This window comes from Solanum pennellii, chromosome 12 (assembly GCF_001406875.1).
Source record: "Solanum pennellii chromosome 12, SPENNV200".
NCBI classification, from domain to species: domain Eukaryota; kingdom Viridiplantae; phylum Streptophyta; class Magnoliopsida; order Solanales; family Solanaceae; genus Solanum; species Solanum pennellii.
In genome coordinates, this window is record NC_028648.1 from 66,085,060 (window position 1) to 66,109,754 (window position 24,695).

The 24,695-nt window shown below is 37.0% G+C and overlaps 1 pseudogene; it reads left to right on the plus strand.

Annotated features, from left to right (window-relative positions):
* Positions 1–5,284, plus strand: part of LOC107006942 — a 14,390-nt pseudogene extending 9,106 nt beyond the window's left edge.
* The last annotated feature ends 19,411 nt before the right edge of the window (positions 5,285–24,695 follow it).

Below are 24,695 nucleotides of genomic sequence, written 5' to 3' on the forward strand. Positions count from 1 at the left end.
AAAAACTTAACAGAATTTCCGACCCGAGTGAGCTTACGGAGCCTGTGACGGTCCGTCACGACTGTGACGGTCCGTCCTGCAGGTCCGTCACCAAGCTCAGAGACTTGATTTTAGTAAAAGTTCTGTGACGGCCCGTCATGTCTGCGACGGTCCGTCCTGCCTTTTCGTCGCGAAGTTCAGAGAGTCGATTTCAGTACCCAAATTTCAAAATTCTAAGTGTTTTGGAACGAGACCCCCTCGACGGCCCGTCGTGCCCATGACGGTTCGTCGTGGGTTCCGTCGACTCAGACAGTTTTTCCAGAAATAAAATCTGCTGCTTAAAACGACTAAACAGGTCGTTACACCTATTTTATCTCTAAATAAGTGAACTCTTCCCTCCTCTTTATTTTAAGTCCGGTATGTGTTATGTGAACCTTGTTCATTTTGACATCATCAAAAGTATTTTGAGCAATTCATTATTCATAAATTTACCTCTTTTTGATGATGAAATATATACTTAGACATGATAATAGAACGTGAACAATATCTAAGGATATTAGCCATCCAAACAAAAAGAGAAGTTCTAATCAAAGACAAATAATCCAGTAAAAGAGTATGCATTAGGTTATAAGTTCACAGTGCTCCAAAGAAATATCCAACATTGACACAAAACATAACTTTTCACGAGACTGTCTCAAAAAAAACCAAAAGGAATGATAGAGGAGGTGGAAGGAGGGAGAGGTATGTGGGGTATGAGATAGGGCCAATAAATATGACACATGATACACATGAGCATTGTTGTCTTGGTGTTGGAGTAGTAACTTTTTCCTTCAATCTAGCTACTTCCACATTATGTTCCTTGGCAGCATGAAGATCATTGAGAAGAATGGCAACTGGGCTAGTAGCCCTGGGAGCAGTAGCAGAACCAAGTCGTCATTATCAAGAAGTCTGCAGTAAGCAAGACTAGACCTAAGTAACCATATCCGACTTGTTCAGAACTCTTCCTTCCATCAAGGGATTATTAAAAGCATTAAACATAATAGTGGGGAGGATGCTAAACGCCAACTGATGAGGACCAGGTTTAGGATTAACTACTATCGCATGTGTTTTATCATAAGAGAAGGCCAGTCAATAGGTTCTTTGTTTTCGAGGGCATTGGAAATCCCCATGTCCTTAAAGGAAGCCTGATGTAGTTTGTCCCCCTAGAAAGAACTCCCTTGTGCACTAATTCGTACAACAATTTGTGAAAAGGTGTCATTTCCCCTTTAAGCACCTTTCTTGGTCGTGCAAAGACCCTCCATTGTGTTTACATAGATGTGAGCAAACAATTTTCATCTTTCGTTCACACGTATTCACTTATCCCAGCTATCAAAATATGAAAAATTTCATGAAGACGTACATTATAAAATATTAATTTAACCTTATTAACAGGGGAAGTAGCAACGTTATCTTCAAACACATTTAGGTTCACATAAAATTCAACTACCTCATTTTCGTGGACCTCTAACCTTGTGTCAAGAAACAGATCCACCCAACCCTGAAAGTACAACAATTCAAGCACCTTTTGAACCACATATAAAGTCCAAACCTCGGGATGAGAGGTTCTCCCCCTTAAAATTGCTTTAGACCTAAAACACATTTCCTTCCCTATTTCGAAGTACTTGGACAAATTCTTTCTCATTTTTTGTGGGGGAGAAAGGAAGTAGAGGGAATAAAATCATCAGGTGCCTAATCAGGGTCTGAATCAAGAACAACAAGAAGAGACTGAGGGGAGCGAAATAGAGACTTACCGGCGTGACGATATTTCTTGCTTGATTCAGCATCCTTTTGAGTTGGGCCTGACTAGCTTCGTGTGAATGGGATGTGGATAATGGTTTTCTTTGGAGCAATATGCTTGCATGGTTTCTGAGGAACAGTTTGGCGTAGTTGACTAATAAGGGGAACCTCATCAATGTCTAGGTTTTGTGAATAAGTGGTCTGGGTGGGCATTGGGTTAGGATTTGACGTAGGAAGAGGAATTTCTAAGGATTATGGTGGGACTAATGGTCTTGAAGAAGTGGATATTTGATAAATAAAATTAGAGTTAGGGTTTTCGGTGGAGATGGTGAGGGAGTTAAAGGGTTGCCGAAGGCGTATATTGGGACAAGAGAGGATGACCGGATCAAAGATGGTGACCAATGAGGAGGGAATTGATGAGGCGGAGATGAAGGTGTGGTGGAGGTGACGCCTTGCCCCTAAGACAATTTCCTAGGTGACTCGGTGTTAGACCCGTAAACTACTTGATCTAACTACGTGCAGACATGTCAAGGACTTGGGCATTGGTCTTGACATGAATGGGGGAAAAACAGTGCAACACGGGTTCAAGGTGCTTGGGTGTTGGCAAAACAACTTGAACATGCAAGACTTACGTGCGGGCTGGATTCATCGGTAAGGCAGCGTGTTGGCTTGACAAGGCAAAGCTGTGAAGACTTGATGATGGCAAAATCAAAGGCATTTCACGTGAATTGCTGAAATAAAACTAAGTGTTGGAGGGCAGCTAAAATATTCTAAGTATTGGAAGCTGGCTGAAACATTGTAAGTGTTGGAATGTAGCCTGAAATATTTTAAGTGTTAGAATATTAATATTTCGTGTGGATAAGGATGTAATTTGAATTAGATCCTATCTGTTAGAAATATAGATGTTGGAAACTTTAGTTTGAATCATGTGATGACAAGTGTCGGACAGGTGTTATTTGTAACTGCCGCATGTAACTGCCACGTGTAGAAATTTTATGAAGGTTGAAATTTCGTTTAAGGCTATAGAGAGTGATTCTGGTCTTAGATAAATTCGTGAAGCCTTCCCTTTGTATTAAATATAAGATTAATAAAGGTTGGGACGAGTTGCTGTACATTCTGTTCGCTGTTTAACTTTGCTGCTTAAGTATTTCTATACTTAGTCAACTCTGTGTGAGTAAGATAGGCTGAGTGTTGCAGACGTTTCCAGGACTGCCTAGGGTGGCGTTCGGTAAAAATAAATCGACCCTCTTTCACTTAGTCATGTATGCCTTTTCGGTGAGGTGGAGGAGTCCTCATCAACGGAGTAGGAGACTAGGTTTGGTGGTGTAGACATTGTGAGGATTTATGGGTTTGAGAGGATTTTGGGTGCTTATGTGAGAGATGAGTGTACAGGATTAATCATCACCATTATTTCTTTAGTCTTAGCCTAGTCTAGTATAAATACTATATTATGTCATTTTAGTAGGTAAATTATTTTTGTGATATATATTGAGATTATGACTGATACTTTAGAGTCTAGAGAGAGTTGGGGCTATGACCTTTATATTAATAAATTGCTGATTTGACAAAGCTTTCCTCTTGAAGGTTATCTTTTAGTTAGGTGCTTGTTGGATTCTATTAGTTGAGGGTTTAAGCTTTCTATTGTTGTACTTGTGAATCAATCTCCATCTGGTGTTTTTTCTAGCCTTGTATCTTTATTTCTTCTTCTTAGTGTTAAGGTTTCCACTTTCACATTTTAGTTTTATATCAAGAAGAATGGATGGAGTTTGTAGAGAATCATGTCTTTTTTTTTTTTTTGGATATTCTTTGCCTTTTGGTATACCCTTGTTTATGAATGAAATATGTTTACCTTATAAAAAAAGAAATTGAAACAGTTCCCTCAATCCCAAGTTCAAACCATTATAACAAGATAATTTTAATAATATATACAATGTTATTAATGATTCACTTGGAAATATTATGAACTTACGTTTTACAGAAACACTAATAATTTGTTTTCAGGTCCATTTCATTTCAATGTTGAGGTTTTTTTTTTTGATTCAGTAGATTCATTGCTGGCATCAAGAAGACAATATTGTCTTTGCCAAAGTAGGAAGCTGAGAAGCTACAAAAAAAGTCTATACATTAAAACACTATTTAGAATGTTAGTTCTAGGAGACAAAAGAAGTAGTCTAGCTAACAAATTAATTCAATTTTTTTAGCTTAACAGAAGTAGGAGACATTTGGTTTTGAGGAAATGCTAAACCATCGAAACAATTTAGACCAGGTACTTAATTACCACAATTATTGGGCATTGCTTCTATGGATCCTTTGCTTTCGTTATGATCTGTTCTTAGAACTGTTTGGACTCATTTATGAGTATGGACCCAAGTTCACAAAGAGCATGCTGACTTGACCTCTCATAGTATCCCCTACATGTAGTCAATTATGTACTACTTCCAGCTACTAACATCATTTCTAATTTGATTTTTGCGTTGCTGCGACATTCATCTTTGGATATTTACGAGTCTCATAATCATTCTTCAACTTAATTACCAATCACTTTTTCACGTAATCCATTATATCCATCCTTTGTTGAATATATATGTCACCTAATTTATCTTCGGCCATACTTATGAACAATTATCCTAAAAACTATGATCTACAGTATTCATATCCATAATATATACCAGCTTTTGGTCATCATGCACCATGACACATTAATTTTTATTCTTTTGGTTGATGAACTTTGTAATTTTTTCTTATTTATCAACATGGATGTTCACTTGTTTGGCCTCCTTTGCCTAATGAAATATTAATTAACTTAAATAACCCCAATAATGTTTATCCTATATACCATATGAAGAATAACTACATGCCTTTCGTATTATGATGTCATTCTTGAGTAGTATATCTAATGTCTAGGTGTGTAGCTATGTTTGTATAGGTGACAAATGAATGGACATCAAAATCGCATCCCCGTCATCAAGATTTATACTTTTCTTCTCTAACATGTTTTTGTGGAATCTTGGTACAAGTTAAAAAAAAAAAACCTCAGGCTGGGTGTCACATTCTCTCATCACTTTTAGGTCTACTCCATTATTTTTATTTTGCTTTTGCATATCCTCACTCCCATATTGTCTCATCACTTTTAGGGATACTTCATTATTTTTATTTTGCTTTTGCATATCCTCACTCCACCACTACTATTCACTTGACACATGTAAAGTTTAATTTCTTGTATGGTTTCACCTATTGTGTATGTTACCTGTTCAACTTAATGAGTATTATATACTTTTTTTTAGCATTGCCCTTCTATTATGTTGGATCTCCGAAACACCAATTATTAAATTATATAAGATATCTTTTTAAATGTTAGATTTTGTTTTTTCGAGGCTTATAACTAGTGATAAGGTTGCAGGTAACTCTCGTGAAGATGGTAAACGAAGCAACTGCCAACATTCCAAATTGGTGAGCAGATCAGTGATATTATACTATTTGAAGCCCAACCTACACAAAACAAACAATTCTTTTTCACTCTCACAAAAATGTAATACATAGAAACACGTTTTATAATATATATGGAACTGTTTATCTAGTAAACATCATTTGATAAATGAAATATAGATGGTTAAATCCTTTCTTTTTCACTTCTTTTATCCACCACAAGGAAGAGTCTACAAATAATATTTCTTTAAATCTAGATAGACATTAAATACCATTAAAATATACAATCAAAATGTGTTTTAATGTCAATGGTCCGGACATGCTGTGTATCATAATATATAGGGAAAATGACCTGGAAGACCCTTTTACTGGACTCAATTAGTAATTTGAATTATTTTACTTACAGTTTATCAACTAAACCCTTAAGCTCAATGAAACTCTATTTTAAGCCCTTTTGACCATAGACGAAACTTATGTGACACTAAAATCACCGAGTTGGATAAATTCATGATCCCACACGTCTTTGAAGCAAGTCATACAATATTATTATTTTAAAATGGTCAAAATTATAAGATAAAATAAAAATAATAAAAAAATTAAAAGAATATTATATTGAAAACCTGCTTCTTAACTCCACCTCGCCCCACCCCCACCTCTTCTCTCTTACTCTTCAGCCCTACTCCTTTTCTCCTCTTCTTCTTCTCAAACCTCAACCCTCATCCCCCCACCCTCCCCCTCCCCTACTCATTTTCTCTTCTTCTTTAACGTAAACATTATCACTATAAAATCATTAAATAAAAAATTTAAAAAGTTTTTGCAACAAGATATACCATTCACCATTTTATAAACTTAATTCATTAAGATCTATTACTTTAATATATATATAAACAGATTTTTTCAATTTGAAGTTTTCTTGATATCTCTTTTTTTATCAAATTAAAATCAATAGAATTCTAAAGCATGTGCAATAACTAATTATAATCTTTCACATTTTGTTATTGAGGAAAATTTTCAGTATGAGCTAGGATGAAATATGAAAATGGTAGTTTTTATTTTTGGGTTGAAAATGGTAGAAGGTGGGAACAAAGAAGATGGAGTGGGAAGGGGGTGAAATGAGTATAGTCAGAGAGAATCTTTTTTTTACATTTTTAAAATATTATTTATTTTTAAATATTTTATTTATGATGTCTCATTAGAAAATTAATAATAATTATAATGATGTGTCATTAAAAAATGAGGTGATATTTCATGTGTAAAATGAATGTGCTACATGCACACCCATCAAGTAAGAAATGAGTCAAAAATGTTCTGTTTGAATAAGTTTAAGGGTTCAATTGACAAAGTCGTAAGTACATGAATCCAACATACAAATTGAGTCAAGTACAAAGGCCTCTCAGGTCATTCCGCCTAATATATATTAGTAGAGAATGCATAATTCAACCCTCAGTTTCAAATAGTTTTTTTTTTTAAATTAATGTAATACCCTTTATTGTTGTGCCAATTGAATTTATTCCCCCTTATGACCACATATGAGTGTACTTTACTCACCAATAGAGCGTGAGGTAACTCTAATATTTAATATTTTTTTATCATCTATTACATTATAAATATTATTTTATTACTTTATTTATGTTTTATTTATTTTCAACTCTTTTTCCCTCCATCCGTTTCTCTTTTTCCATTGGTCAATTTTCTAACGCCTCTATCACTACCCAGGGGTGGACTCTAGATGTAACATGGTGTACAAGACCTTGAAAGGTCTTATACAAGTCATTAGCATATCATAACATGATGTAATAGAAAATTGTGCAGATTTTTAAAACATCTTTCAATAATATCAAAGTTTCATAAAACGAAGTGAAAGTCTTATAACACTCTGGAAAAATCCCATGACTTAGTCTAGAGACTCACTTGATGAACTAAGACTTAAAACAGTGTTTATAAGCTTATAATAATGTATTCAACCTAATTAGGAAGTATTAGAATCAAAACGTTAAGAAATGACCACGACGTCCAAAGACTAGTGAAATTGAACTAGTGTGTCTTTTTGTGTTTCAAGGGGTTTAAAGAGTCGAATTTAAGTCAAATTAGGTGAAAAGGATTGAAGTACATATTAGAGTGTGTTTAGGTCGAAATGTCTAGGTACGACTCCTCAAGGACCACCCTAATGGTCCTTGAGAGGACCCTAACATTTGACCCTAAAAGTTGTCAATTGTGAATGGGCAAACGACGGAGCAGACAACGAGCCATCGATGAGTCAACGACCCATAGATGGTGATCATGGGTGGAGACTTAGCCAAATCACAATATTGCTCAAAAACCAGGTCTCTGACCAAAACCACGAACTACCAGTACGGTCCATGGTTTGGTCGGCAGACCGTTAACGTGGAGTCTTCGTTTTGTCCTCCACTTCACTGTCTAATTTTAGGATAATTAATTAATAAATTAATAAGGTATTAAGGTATGGTAAATTAATTTAGTTGGAGACTATAAAAGATTATACTTCATTAGACTAACTCAATACATTATTATTTCCCAAACCCAATTCACTCCCACTTCTCTCTACTTTCTCTCACTACCCCAAAGACCCAAATAAAGACCAAGGTTCAAGCTTCACTAGGGCTTCAATACTCACGTTTTCCACCATCATTATTTAAGGATTGTTGAGGTATGGAAGCTATTAAATCTTTGGAAACCTGTCCCCAAGAGGCTCTTCAAAGATTTGAATTTTATGTTCTTCAAAATTACGGTTTTCACCCAATTCTGTGGGTTATCCTTCAAATTAATTTCTTATGATATTGTGTTGGTTTATATTGATACATTATGATTGTTTGTTGGTATATTGTTTTAGTTCTTTAGCTATGAAAAATATTGATAGTTGATTAGGGTTGTTGTAATTGGAGATGTTATTAATTAGTTTACTATTACATGATTTTGATTATTGGATAAATGTTGTGGAATTGAGGGTGAGATGTTCAAGGAGATTCTTGCAAGCCATAGGTAAGACTTCTAAGATCAGGATTACTATATTATGTTGATGTTGATTTATACTTGATGTTTTTATTCAATTGAAGAGTAAATGATGAATCTATGCATGTATTATTAGGATATGATTATGTTGAATGTGAGATCATGATGAACTAAGGTTATGAAGGATTGCAAAAAATTCTATTGTGCTTCTTCTTAGTGTGCTTATGATATGATGTATTTTTCACATAATGATGGTTTAGTGATGAAAGAATATTCTTATCCTAGACCTTATCAGCTAATGACATGATTATACAAGGTGTTAGTCTCTTATGACCTATATTAAGAATTGATTATTAAGAAGGACTTAAAGAGACTTCAAAAAAGGAATTTAGCTTAGCACCGAACAAACTAGATGTGAGAGGTGTCACTTCCCAAGAGAAGGTAGGTTAACTATTGTTCTCATGAGATGGAGACTAAGATGAAAATGTGCATACATGAGTTTATAGCAAATCTCCTAGTTCCTTAAATATGTGACGCCATAGGAATACTAGCTAGTGGATCCACCTAGATGCTATGTTGATGTTATAGTTCTACCTTGGCAAGTAGAGCACCTTCATTTGGTATAGTGTTTCATGACACCGGATTCCATGTTTAGATCACATGGTCTATAGTTAGTTATGCCGAATGTTTCCAAAAGTAAAATGAATGAATGAAAGTTGTCACAATCGGGGAGCACCCCTTAGACGTAACTGGCGTCGTCGTCCTCATCGAGGACTAAGACTAGCCTCTTAGCTTTACATCATTACATTCATAGGTTAAAATTCGGAATTATATTAAACTTTTCTTATAACTATCATGAGGTTTACATAGACCTCTTGCATACACATAATATATATTCATATTGAGTATACATAGAACCTTCGTATAAGAGAATTACTTAGTCTTCTACTTTAATTGCACACCCACATATATATAAGATATGACATAGTCTTAAAACCGGATATCTCATCTCATAACCAAACAAACACGATTATAAAAATTGGGCATAGCTGATACATCAATACCATAAAAGACACATATAGGCTATACAATCTTTAATACTCAAATGGAAGGAAATGAACATATTGTCTTTAAAACTAATCAACATTTGAAGCTAGAAAATGGCATTGTCCTCGAATTAATGAGGACCTACCCAACTTGGAGAGTGAGAATCCAAGTCTTTCTTCAAATGTCTTCACAAGACTTCAATGAGCGGGACTAAAATTTTGGGTAAAAAGGGAGAAAATGGGGTTACCATATGCACACTCAACATAAAATCATGGTAAAAAGGGACATTTAATTAAAGTATGAAATTTACTTTGAAAAGCCTTATGCACCTTCAAGAACCCATACCAACCAATAAGGCATATTCATTAAGTAAAGACCATGTACATATAGACCAACAATACTAAGTCTACTCAAGCCAACATGCATATCAACATAATCGATCACCTTGTTAAGACAACTCTATCATCAAGTCTTAATATAACCAAGCATGGATGAGAGTTCATAACATCATAACCAAGGCAAGACCATTACTCATCACCCTGATTAGTCCACTAGTGTAATGACTAAGCAAAACCCCATAAACTTACTCAATAAAGTAAACCCAACAAGAACCATGACCAATGTCCAACTTCACATAACATATCATTAAGAGTACATAGAATCATACATTAGCAATAGAGACCAAAAACATGTTCATAAGTGAAACCAATCATCATATAGTATCATTCATATTTATAAGCGTATACATACATAAGAACATCCTCCTAAGACTTCCCTCAAGGCTAACTAGTGCAATGTTTATGTAGAGTCCCATACCCTTACCTAGACTAAGCCAAACCCCTTAGGTCAGCCTAGTTAGAGTTCATTCCCTTAGTTCATTTTACCTTTTGGGAACATCTTAACTTAACCGAAATAGGCCATATGAGCAAATGTGGAATCCGGTGTCATGGAACCCTACACCGAAGGAAGGTGAACTACTTGCAATGGTAGTACAAAAACCTGAACATAGCATCTAGGTGGATCCACTAGCTAGTATTCCTATGAGGGAAACATAGTTCAAGAACAAGGAGATATAGTTGGGACCCTCTTTATGCTACATGTATTGTAGTCTCCAATCTCATTTGTACATTAGTGATCCTACCTTCCAGGGACACTCCTCACTCTAGTTCACTCGCTGCGAAGCTAGAGTCCCTTTTGAAATGTCTTTAATGCCTTTTTTTAATCATCATAGCTTAATGTAGGTCATGGGGTCTATCCCTTATATAATCAACATCATCATATCTAAATAAGAATTGAATGAGTATTGTCCTTTCATTACAATTCATACAAGTGAGTTTAGCACATTTACATAGTCACATCATAATAAGGCACATGGTAAGTTATCACCGTCCTTATAACATTTACATCTTAGCCCAAAACTCACAATCCATAGTTAAAGACATTTCAATTCAACATCGTACCAACCCTATCAATCTTAACATAAGGTATACTTCAATAAAACATCATCACTTAATCACAAGTAGTCATAATTGAAGTAAAGAATATAGATCACAAGACTTACTCAATCTCCTTCACAATGACCTCATCAAGGTCTTACCATCAACAATCCAATTAAACCTAACAATAGTACAATATCATCACACAATAGTAACCAACATAATAATAAAGTCAATAGATTCACTACACAACAATTCATCACTAGTTCATAGCCTAAAATTAGAGACTTAGATCAAGTTCATAATCCACTTCACAAACTAGGTCAATTACTCAAGAACTAGCATAATTGGATTACGATATATCACAATATACTCATAATTAGAATAATATAAACATAGTGTAGTAATTTACACACTAACAAAGCCAATTGAGGCAATACTTATACAATTCAATTCAAGATCACAACCTAGGGTTAAGGGGAAAAGATCATCTTCCACAAACTAGGTCACATCATCAATAATTAGTATAATGTAACCATTATTCATGTTAATATACTAATAATAACCAAAATAAACCATAAACAAAACAATTCACAAGATCAATACCCACCTGTATTTCATACCTTTGAAATCAATTTGGAGGAGCCCTGTGGGGAAAGAGATCCCAAAGGTGAAAGAAATCCCATACCTTAATAATTGATGAAGTTTGATGGAGAAACTTTATACTTATAATACCTAGAACCCATATTTTGCTTGGTCTTCAATGGGGTTTCTTTGGGAGAGAGAAAGAAGAGAGAAGAAAGAGCAATAGAGTTTTGGGAATTATGAGGGTTAGGTTAGTTTAATTAGGTTAGGGTCTTTATATAGGTCATTAACTAAATTTATTAGACCTACCTTAACCCCTAACTAATTAACTAACCACCTAATTAATTAATTTGACTTACCTTAAAATGTGCAGCAAAATAGTCTCTTTGACAGACGAGACCACGTCCATGCCCCGTTTGTCAATCAACGGCCAAGGGACCAACAGTCCTGTTGGTCCGTCGTTTTAGTCAGAGAGTTTCCAAAACAACCCCTTCAAAATTTTGGCTAAGTTTTCATCGACACCCCTTCAATTCACCAACGGATCATCGCTGCAACTCATCTATGGACACTGCTTTTGGCGGCTTTTTGCCAAGTTGCAAGGGTGCTCCTCAAGGGCCCTTGGTTGGTCCTTGGGACTCGTAACCGGATGTTTCGACTATAAAATAAATCTAATACATATTAGACACCTTAACACCAATTTTATCATTTTCAAACTCTTAAAACTTAGTCAAATAGGATAAGACATGCTAGCCCCTCTGAAACTAGTTTTCGGACGTCATGGGCGTTCCTTGACGTTTTGATTCTAAAACTTCCTAAATGACTCAAATACATTATAACTGACTTATAAACAGTGTTATAACTCATAAAATCTCATGTTAGGCTCTAGATTAGGCTTTAAACCTTTGGAGTATTACATTATTCCCTCCTTAGGAACATTCATCCCCGAATGACACTAAAATTCTTGAAAAGGAAGGAATAGACTCAAGACTAGTATCCCAACCATCAAAAACATATATAAAAAAAGAGTTACACTCAAAATCATCATAACCACATGGCCTTTTTCCAATGCAACTCAAAACAACCTTTTTCAGCACATAAGAGTTCAACATTCATTTCATGCTTATTCATTATACCAAGGCTTGATTCAACACATATCAACATGCTCAATACAATTCATGAAGGCACAATATACCAAAATGCACAACATAAACTCAAAACAAGTAAAAAGAAATTTTTTTATTTTTAGGCATAAGGTTCACTATAACATGCACCTTTTTGCACAACTATTCAAAACAAGTAAAAAGCAAAATCTTCATTTTTCGCCATAAAGTTCCTTGTAACATGCACCTTTTTGCACAACTTCACCAAAATCAAGACAGTTTCAAATAAATTCATTATTTTCACTACAAGTAGGAGTAAATAACCTTAGTTATCAAATAGATGAGGGTAAAGGAACTTCATGCCGGCCTCGACCTCCCATGTTGCACCCTCAACTAGGTATTCCTCCATAACACCTTTACGGAAGCCACCTCTTTGTTCCTTAAAACCTTTACTTGTCTATCAAGGTTTTGAACCGGAACCTCCACATAAGAGAGGTTATCTTGAACACCTAGACCTTCAATAAGAAGAATGTACTCGGAATCACCGATACACTTCTTAAACATAGAAACATGGAAAACCGGATGAACCAAAGCCAATTCACTAGGTAACCTCAACTCATATTAAACCTTACAAGTCTTTTGCGAGATTTCATAGGGACCCACATAACGAGGACTCAACTTCCCTTTCTTGCCAAATCTCACCACCCCTTTCATGAGCAAAATTTTTAGATACACTGTATTACCTTCTTCAAACTCTAATTCTCTTCTCCTATGGTCGACATAAGACTTTTGCCGGCTATAGGCTATTTTCAAGCGATTTATTATAATATGAACTTTCTCCAAAGTCTTATAAATAAAACCGGGACCCAAAAGTGAAGACTCACCCACTTCAAACCATCCAATTGGAGATCTACATCTCGTACTATTCAAGGCTTTTTAAGGAGCCATAGATATTGATGAATGGTAGCTATTGTTGTAAGAAAACTCAACCAAATGCAAGTGTTTATCCCAATTTCCTTTTAAATCAATTATACGAGCTCTAAGCATATCCTCAAGGGTTTGAATAGTAAGCTCTGCGTGACCATCAGTTTGAGGATGAAAAGGGTGCTAAGCTTCACCTTAGTACCCAACCTATTTAGGAATGATCTCCTAAACCTATAGCTTAATTGTGCACCCCTATCCGATATGATGGATAACAGAATACCATTATGACGTACAATCTCATCTATGAAGAAGCTTGCATAATCCTCCGCAGAGTAAGTAGACTTGAATGGAATAAAATGAGCGGATTTGGTCAACCTATCCACAACCACCCATATGGAGTCATATTGCTTTTGTGTCCAAGGCAAACCTACCACAAAATCCATATTAATGTCTTACCATTTCCAAGTAGGAACATGGATTTCTAGGAGTAAACCTCCCGACTTTTGATATTCGACTTTCACTTAATGGCAATGTGGACATTTTACAACAAATTCCGCAATGTCCTTCAAGCCTCCCCACTAAAATACTTATCTAAGGTCATGATACATCTTTGTATAACCCGGATGAATAAAGTAACTGGACCCATAAGTTTCTTCAAGAATCCAGTTCCTAAAACAATCTACATTGGGAACACACAACCTTCCTTGATACCTCAAGACACCCCCCCTAAGCAGAATGACTCATTAAGCTTACCAAGAACCGATCCCTTCATCTCCATCAATGGTTGATCAAGGTGTTTCTTAGACTTTACCTCAACCACCAAATATGACTCGGAGTTATGATGGACCATAAAACCACCATTCATAGAATCTTCCAATCTAACACCCAATCTAGCCAACCTATGAGCATCTTTCACTAGGTCTTTCTGGGCTTCTTCTACATGAGACACACTACCCATGGTCATACGACTTAGAGAATCCACAACCACATTGGCCTTGCTGGGGTGGTAGAGAGCACTCATGTCGTAATCTTTCAACAATTCCAACCACCTTCTTTGTCAGAGATTCAACTCCTTTTGAGTAAACACATATTGAAGACTCTTGTGGTTGGTATACACATCAACATGCACATAACACAAGTAATGTCTCCATATTTCGAGGAAAATACCACGGCCTCTAACTCAAGATCATGAGTTGGATGATTTATCTCATTCACATTAAGTTTCCTAGAGGCATAGGCTATTACTTTCCCATGTTACTTAAGCGCACACCCTAGACCCACTCGGGATATATATCACAATATACAACCCTTGGTACCCTCCAGTAAAGTCAACACCAGAGCGAACGTAAGCCTATCTTTAAATATTTGGAAACTTCTTTCACATGCCTCTGACCACTCAAATTTCCTGCTCTTTTGGGTCAAAGTAGTCAAGGGAGATGCAATGGATGCAAAACGATCCACAAACCTCCTATAATGACCCGCTAGATCCAAGAAAGTCCTAATGTCGGTTGAAGTCAATGGTCTAGGCCAATTTTTCACTGCCTCAATTTTCCTTGGATCAATCTCAACTCCCTTACTAGAGATGATATGACCAACAAATGCCACCGACCTCAACCAAAACTCACATTTGCTATACTTGGAAAATAGTTGATTCTCCTTAAGCACTTGTAACACCACCCTAGAGTGATCCATGTGATCACCCTCATTTTTTGAATATATCAAGATGTCATCAATGAATACAATGAAAAATGAGCCTAGGTAACTTTGAAACACCCTATTCATGAGATTCATAAATGCCACCGGGGCATTAGTGTGACCAAAGTATACTACTAAGAACTCATAGTGACTATATGTAGTTCGAAATGCTACTTTAGCTATATCCTCACCTCTCACCCTAAGTTGGTGATACATCGATCTTAAGTCAATCTTAGACAAGTAGCTTTCCCCTTGGAGTTTATAAAACAAGTCATCAATCCGAGGGAGAGGATACTTGTTCTTAATAGTGACTTTATTAAGTTGATGATAATCAATGCACATTATAAGGGACCCATCGTTCTTCTTTACAAACAAAACCGGAGCATCCGATGGAGAAATACTAGGTCTAATGAAGCCTTTGTCTAGTAAATCTTTAAGTTGAGCTGTCCTATCCGGGGAGCACCCCCTAGAAGTAACATGGAATACTTGACCTCTTGGAGGTCTTATACAAGCCCATAGTCATCATTCATTGCATTGTCATAGTAAATTTTGCAGAAAATTTAAAACGTTTCATAGCACATCATATGTTAGAAAGTTTACCTCATATATATAAAATATCATAAGTACATATTTATATCTTAAGTCTCTTTACCAATCTAGACACAACATCATAAGAGTACAGTAGGGACACGACCCTTAGAACATAATACATAAGTAAATAATTTATAAGACTTTACAGTAAGTTAAACATTAGGACATCCTTGGACTTAAGGATTACTTTCCTTGAGCTTGGGAATCACATATCAAGCTCCTCAATCATATAGACATCATTTAAGCATCCATAACCTACAATTTGTGTAAAAAGTAGAGAATAATGGAGTTAGTACAAGAATGCACTAAGTATGACAACCACGCAAAAACATGCATTTAAAAGGGACATTTTCTTGAAATCATACATAATGCCTTTTTGAGTAAATATTTATATTACCTTTATACAATAACATTTATATCATTCACATGCTTCATATAGACATATTCAAACGCCAAACATCATAGAAAAACAGATATAGAATTTATGTCATTTTTGAGACACATTACAATAAGCACTTTTCTTTACATTGATTCTTGGTGCAATGCATCATCTTAAGGTCACAAGAAAGCATACATACAACCTACATAAGCCAACACATATAATATTATAAGCATAATATATCAAAGACACATTTAAGTAAACACTCTATTGGCTTTAGAATACACTATATCAATTTTCACATACATTGACTTCACTTCACATAAATCATTATAAGTTTTTGTTCATGACCCCAATCTTAGTCTGCTAGTGCAATGTATATGTGAAGTCCCATTACCCCATACATATAATTAGTAAACCCTTCATGAGACCACAAACCTTATAATTCATTCATACATCAACATATTAAGTGAAGACAACCTCATTCATGTCAACAACCTTTATCATATAGTCCTTAGAACTCACATAATGCATATAAGAATAAGACCACATCACATAGACTCATACCATAAACATCTTAATGAAAATAGATAACTACTACCATGCCATGCATAAAGACATAATCATAATCATACACCTTAGAACACCTTCCTAGAACTTTCTAAGGAGCTACTTGTGCAATGCCTAGATGGGTTCATTACTTCCACCTGTCCTAGGTAACCTCCCATAGGTCATCCTAGTTAGGGTCTTAGTCATTTACTTTCGTTATCAATTTTTCTTTAGGAAAACTATTGCCTTAACCGACACTAAGACCATGGGTCCTAACCATGGAATTTGGTGTGGTAGAGCCTTACACCAATGAAAGGTGTCCTTACCTAGCCAAGGTAGGACATTAACACATGCTAGCATTTTAGTTGATATGAAATTGCTAGATCCTATGTGGCAAGCATATTTTATGGAACTTGGGGGCATCATGGAAAGATCTCTCTACACTCTTTTTTGGGTCATGAGGCTATCTACAACGTGAGGACCGTTAATGGACCCTACCTTCCCTCCTTAGGAAGGTGTTACCCCCTCATCTACAAGTTCACTCGGTGTTAATCTAAGTTTCCTTTATTGAAAAGCCATTATTACATTATGTTATAAAATATAGTCTTAGGAGAGTCATCCCCTCATATGCTTAGCGCATAGGTCATAGATTAGACTTCATCAACCTAAATCATGTGAGAAATCCTTTCACATGGACATAACATATGATAGTATACACTTGAGCACACCTTTCAAGGCTCCTCTATTGACTAGATCATCATTACTTACATGTGAGAAAACCTTTAACATTACACATTAAGCTCACACATGTTCATACATCAATGCATAAGTCTATATGTATAACTATATGATCAATCCTTTCATATAAACCCACTAATACACTTTTCACATTCATACTTCACCATATCATATAAGTCATATTCATAATATGCCCATACATTCATTTTCATGTACATAGAAACCAAAACTAGAAACTATCCTATCAAGGCACACATGTGCAATGCATAGGCAAAGTCCCATACCCTTGCCCACACTAGATACCTATCAAGTCATCCTAGTTAAGGTAACACATATAATACTTTCATAGACATCATTTTGACATGAATAGTAGTAGACACTATTGAATATGAGAACTACCTTTCATTTAGATAACATGGCCTATACTACTTGTAAGCATTCATAATGTGTGAGTGTGTGTACATTGGTCAACATGATCACATAATGGCTATCCATAACATCTTGACGCAACCACCCTCTAAAAACCATAATGCACAACAAAGCATTGACCAGAAAACATCATTTAGCATAGGAGGCGAGACAATCTTCACATTAATTCAAGACTCCTAACCTTAGCTATTCACACTAATGGTCCAATCGACGATCCCTCAACTCACTTACGGACTATCGACGGGGTGTCATCATTACTAAGAACTAATGACCTGACCTGACCCGGCCGGTTATATCAAAAGAGAACCATTCATTAACCTCTAAAACCTTTTCGAATTCTTGTCCCAACCGTTTACCTCCCCTTATTTACTTTATTTTCCATCATAACACCAAATCTTGTCTTTCCAAACTCATCATATCCCCCAAACTCCCAAATTCTCCCAAATTCCCAAAACCCTATTTTTCTCAAATCTACTTAGTTTTTCTTGCTTTCTCCGATCGGTGTTCAAAGGTGGTTACATAGGTTGTTGAAAATATCACTCACCCAGTCACTCTACTACGATTTTCAGGCATTTCGATTCCCTTTTGCTTGATGAATTCTCGTTCATTTGATGTTGGATATGAAAATTGGAATGTGGGTCTTGACTTAGGGACAATATTTTATGTTTGTGCTTGTTAAACATTGGGTAAAACATACCTTAGAATGATAGAAAGTGAACGGGTAGTGGTATATTCGGTTTAAAATGCATTATAGACTTTCCGACTTAGGGTTTGGTATAATCTTTGAATTCGAGAATGAACCTTGCGAAATCGAAACCCTAAAGATGAAGAAATGTTTTTACATTGTTGATATGTATTGGGTAAACTTATGAGTGTCTCAAAGGTGTCAAAATGTGATGATATAATTGCGAAATTGAAACCCTAAGGATGAAGAAAGTTTTTTAAATTGTTGATATGTATTGGGTAAACTTATGAGGGTCTCAAAGGTGTCAAAATGTGATGATATAAACAAGGCATGAAATTTGTGTCAGGTCAACAACATGAGACCCCGTCTACAGACTATCGTTTGATCAACGGGCCATCGATGTGGTCCATCTCATTGGGCAAATTTAAAAATGTTAAACTTTCAAAATGATGGAAGTGAACTACGGTCCGTCGATTTATCGATGGACCATTCTGCAGGTCCGTCATTTCCAATTGAGACCCTATTTTGAGAGAGTTTAAAAATTATTCTAAGTGTTAGACGATGGAAGTGGACTACAGTTTGTCGATTGATCGACGGGCCATTTTGCACATCCATCATTTTAACTGAGAGGTCTGTAGAATGAAAAATCTAAAAATTTTCAAAGTGTCCTACGATGTACACTATCGGCGGACTGTCGATTCATCGATGGGCCTTCGATAGTGCCCATCAACCAATACTACAGTCTAAACTGGAATTTGCTTTGTGTTTCCTTTTTTAGGTTTATTTGTTTTTGGTGTGCTGTATGATTGTTATGAGACTAGCAACTGTGTTACACGTACAAATGGCCCCCAAAGCGGACATCGTTTATTCCAGGGGCAAGTACAAGTCTGTAGCACCATCCCGTCAGATGATTAGCACTTTCGACGATGAGCGAGATCCTGAATATGTGCCTCCAAGAACCCATACCCCTACACTAGCTACACGAGCCACTCGGGGTACCCAAGAAGGTGGTTACCTCAGGTTTTGAAGGAGAATCGGGCTCCGAAAGTCGACCCACTCTACGGGGTCTAATGAGGCCACTACCTCTGATTCTGGATCATCTAGAGCTACTCATCCAGAGGTAGCTTCCTGCCAAGCCTCGGCTGATGAGGCTCATAGTTCGGCGTCTGCTTCGGCACCCTATGATGATGTCCCTGCACCAGCTCCTGATGAGAATAACCGATGGTGCGCAGATGGTCAGTTTCAGGTCTATAGGGATGCAAAGGTTCTGAATGACAAGGGGGTGATGACCTTCCTGGTGACGTACCATAGTTTCACGGTATTTTCAATGTTTTTTTCTTTAAGACTGGTGTGTATAGAGCCTTTTGTAGTATTTTTAATGTGGTTTGTCTTTTTTTTTTGCAGAAAAGTTGTCCAAAACAAAAATGCAGAACGCTGTGAAGAATCAGTGCAGAAGTGACCCACGAGGCCATTGATGGACCGTAGGTGGTGAGCGTCGATTAAAGGCTCATGCATCTGGAAGCAACTCAGGGAATTCTGACTAAGTGTGGGGATACAGAAGGATCGACAGTCTGTCGACTGATCGATGGACCGTCCTGGAAAATCTTTGATGTGATCAGAAAATGTCCCAATACAAGTGTTGAAGAAAAAGCAAAGTATGGAATGACGAGAAGCATTGACGAACCGTAGATGAATCTACAGACCGTGTTGTTGGTCCGTCAATTGGATTAGAGACGATGCAAAGTGAAAGCTTTGAAAAGATTCTAAGTATGGACCGACGGAGGCAATCGACGAACCGTCTGTAGGGGTCGTCAATTGAAGCCGCGTTTTGGACAAACTTTCCTTATTTTGAATCCTTTTCAACTTAGGACTCTTTTTAATATAAATAGGATGATAAATCTCGTTTTTTTGTGTTAGTTTCTTTTATTAATTTCATACTTTTGTTCTTGGAGATTTATTTTTGCAATTAATTAAAATTTTTGGATTTGCTGTTCAAGATAATTTTGTGATTTCTAGTTGAATTTCTGGATTTTCTTCCAATTTGTCAAAGTAAGTTCATGATTTATTATTTATCAATTATGAATTGTGTTCTTCTAAGCATGATTAACTAAATCCACAACTAGGGTTGTGGAAACCATGGGTGATTAACAAAATAATCTTAGCTAAATAACAATTCTCAAATAGGTTATTGCATGCATCGATAATTCTTTCATCTAGAAGTTTTGTTAACGAGTGCACGCGTTACAACTCGCCTCATTGCTACTTTCCTGACAAAGGGGGTAGTTAATAGGAAAAGAATTATGGGCATAGATTTAATGGATGCTATCTAATAGGCTAGTTTCGATTGGCGTGAAGTAATAACTAAAACAAACATCGAATCTGATGCTTAATATGAAGTAAAGGTAAGGTTTAGTAACTTAGACACACGTATCCAGACCAAGGTAGAGGGTGAAATTCATTAAGTGTCGGACCAAGGATTTAGGGATGGGATCAAGAGTAAACTTCCACCGCCGGTTGATGCTCACAACCAAGTGATTGTCGAGTACCCTTGTGATGGTGCTTTAAAAAGGCAACCTCCCATCCTACACCCTCAAGAGTTCTATAGAGGCAACATAAACATCACTAACTCTGATGGGCCTCTTGTTCTACCTTTTCTACCACATGGTCATACATTCGTGGTAACAAGTAGCTTGATGCAGATTCTTACTGCCAGAGGTTTGTTTTCAGGGCTACCGTCTGAGGATCCACATGCTCACATCGCCAAACTGAGGTCTGTGTGTAAGATTTGTGTAGGGAGGCAAGACTTAGACATGGAAGTCATCGAGTTAAGAGTGTTCCCTCTCTCACTGACGAGAGAGGCCGCAATTTGGTTCACTGAGTTGCCCTATAATTTGATCTATATTTGGGAGCAATTGAGGTATGTGTTCCTAGAACGGTATTACCCGATGTCTAAAAATCTCAACCACAAATATAGAGTGAACAACTTTGTGGCATTGCCTGGAGAGTCGGTGAGTATCTCATAGGATAGGTTCACCTCATTTATGAGAAGTGTCCCAAAACACCGCATTGATGATGAGTTGTTGAAAGAGTACTTCTATCTGGGGAAAATGATAATAATAAGGCAATACTTGATACTATTTGGGGTGGTTCTTATGGTGAGTGCACATATGCAGAGATAGCAGAGAAGTTGGAGAAAATCTCTTGCAACAATAAGGCTTGGAGTATTAGGAAGTCAAACACTGGGAGAAACACATTTGTAGTGCAAGCTACACACAACCCGTCCTCAGATGAGATTCGTGAAGAGATGGCTCAAATGAGAACTGAACTCGGGTTGGTATTGAAACATATCGCTGGAGGTGCAGAGAAAGTAAATGCGGTGAATTATTTGACTAAACCACCACCGCCAGTAGATGACTACTACTATGAAGAGGATTCTTATGCGGTGAATGAGCAGACGGGGGGTTTCCAACCGAATGCTCAATTCTTCAATAAGGAAAATTGGCAACAAGTTCAAGGAAATGAAGTCTAGACTATGGGAATTACAATAGAGAGGGCCATTATGTTCAATATGAAAACTACAACCGCGACAATGACTTCAACCGGGTAATTATGGTAACTGAAATAATCAAAGTGGGCCCTATGTTGCACCTCAAAATTGGAAAGTTGCACCTAGGGATGGTGGAGGTAGTATGACACTAGTTGAAGATATGTTGCAAAAGATTATTAGAAGTTTTGATGCTAGTGAAGAGCACGCCAACGAGTTGAGAGATGATTTGGCCAATATTAGGCAAAAGGTGGATGTACATGCAGTCTCAATAAAGTACCTTGAGTTGAAAATGACCCAATTGTCTACTACTGTGAACCCACGTCAACTGGGTACTCTTCCTAGCAATACTATCCAAAATCAGAAAAACGATGGACATTGCATGGCAGTCACTACTCGAGGGGGTAAGCAAACCATTGATCAACCTATGCCGGCTGGTGTGGAAGATGACGTGAGAAAAGATGATGAGGTAGTGGAAGTTAGTGGTGAGTTGGTATACAAAGCAGTGAAAGAAGCAGAGATACCCCGAAAGGTGATCCCCATTCCTAGACCACCACCACCATTCCTGCAAAGATTTGTGAAGAATACTGAGGATGGTAAATATCGGCATTTAATTACAATGTTGAAACAACTTTCCATCACTGTCCCATTGATAGAAGCTCTTGAACAAATGCCCGATTATGCCAAGTTTATGAAAGATATGGTTACTAATAAGAGATCTATAAGTTTTGAGGATAATGACCGAATACAACATTGTATGGCTATTGTTACTAGGTCTATTATGCAGAAGAAAGAAGATCCGGGCCATCGGGTTGTTACACTTTGCTAAAGCACTATGTAATCTTGGTGCATGCATAAATCTCATGCCTCTCTCTATTTACAAGAAGTTGGGCTTGGGTAACCCAAAGCCCACTGCGATGCGGTTACTGATGGTCAATCGAACAGTAAAAAAGCCGATTGGGATACTCCACGATGTGTTAGTGAAGGTGGAGTCATTTATATTATCAGCCGATTTTGTGATTCTTGACTGTGAAGTGGATTTTGAGGTGCCTATTTTTCTTGGGAGGCCATTCCTTGCTACCGGTCGCGCCTTGGTTGAAATGGAAAAAGGGTAGATGAAGTTAAGGTTAAACAATGAAGAAGCAACTTTCAATATTTGTAGGTCCACGAGGCAAAGTGGTGAGCTCCAAACAGTATTTGCTATATCCTACAGGGTTGAGAGTACGTCTAAGGTACAAATCAAAGAGCGCCTTGGTGTTGAGGCACTAGCGGCAGTGATCATGATTTTTGAGAGTGATGGTATTGAAGAGTATTGATCGTTGGTTGCGGCACTTTTTTGAGGTGACTTTTAGTTCAAACCAAAGAAATTGGAGTTAGATATGAAGCATCGCAAGTCTCAACCCGGGAAACCATCTATTGAGGAGGCCCCAAAATTAGAGCTTAAGGCTCTACCACCTCATATGAGGTATGTATTATAGGGCAGAGATGACACTTTGACGGTAATAATTCCATCAAATTTAAATGTGGAACAAGTATAGTGTCTGGTATAAGTTTTAAAGAAGTTCAAACGATCCATTGGTTGGACTATTGCGGACATTATTGGGATCCCACCCGGTATTTGCTCACACAAAATCATACTCATGATCGATTACAAGCCAAGTATTAAGCACCAAAGACATTTGAATCCACCTATTCAAGAGGTAGTAAATAAAGAGATTATTTAGTAGTTGGATGCTGGAGTCCATATCCTATCACAGAGAGTAGCTGAGTATGCGTAGTTCAGTGTGTGCCCAAAAAGGGGAAAATGATAGTGGTCCCAAATAAGAAGAATGAGCTTGTTTTAATGAGGCCGTTGACCGGATGTAGAGTATGTATGGATTATCGGAAGTTGAATGCATGGACTCAGAAGGACCATTTTCCTATGCCCTTCATGGATCATATGTTAGATACGCTCGCAGGAAAAGGATGGTACTATTTTCTTGATGGTTATTCGGGTTACAATCAAATCTGTATTGAACCGGAGGATCAAGAGAAAACCACCTTTACTTGACTTTATGGGACATTCGAATTCAAGAGGATGCCTTTTGGGTTGTATAATGCACCTTCTACTTTTCAGAGATTTATGATGTCGATATTCTCCGATATGGTGGAGGACACTATCGAGGTGTTTATGGATGACTTTTCATTTGTTGGCGACTCTTCTGATCGTTGTTCAAGTAACTTTGCCAAGGTTCTCAAAAGATGTGAAGATTGCAACCTTGTGCTATATTGGGAAAAATGTCACTTCATGGTGAAAGAGGGTATTGTATTGGGCCATCGCATCTCAAAGAAGGGGATAGAGATTGATCGAGCCAAATTCGAGGTTATAGAGAGACTTCCTCCACCCATATTTGTAAAGGTTTATTAAGGATTTCTCAAAAATTGCACGTCCTCTTTTCAAGTTACTTGAGAAGGAATGTAAGTTCTGTTTTGATGAATCCTGTTTGAAGGCATTTGGAGAGATGAAGGAGAAGTTGGTGTCTGCACCCATAATTATTTCCCCAGATTGGATTAATCCATTTTAGGTGATGTGTGATGTTAGTGGGGTTGTTCTTGGTGCGGTATTGGGAAAAAGAAGGGATACAATCCTTCACCCTATCTATTATGCCAGTAAAGCCCTAAATGAAGCACAAAAGAACTACACTATGACTGAACAAGAGCTCCTTGCAGTGGTATTCGTTTTCAAAAAATTTCGCTCCTATTTGCTTGGCACAAGAGTTATAGGGCATACTGACCACTACGCTTTGAGATATTTGACGGAAAAGAAGGACGCAAAACCAAGGTTGATTAGATGGGTGTTACT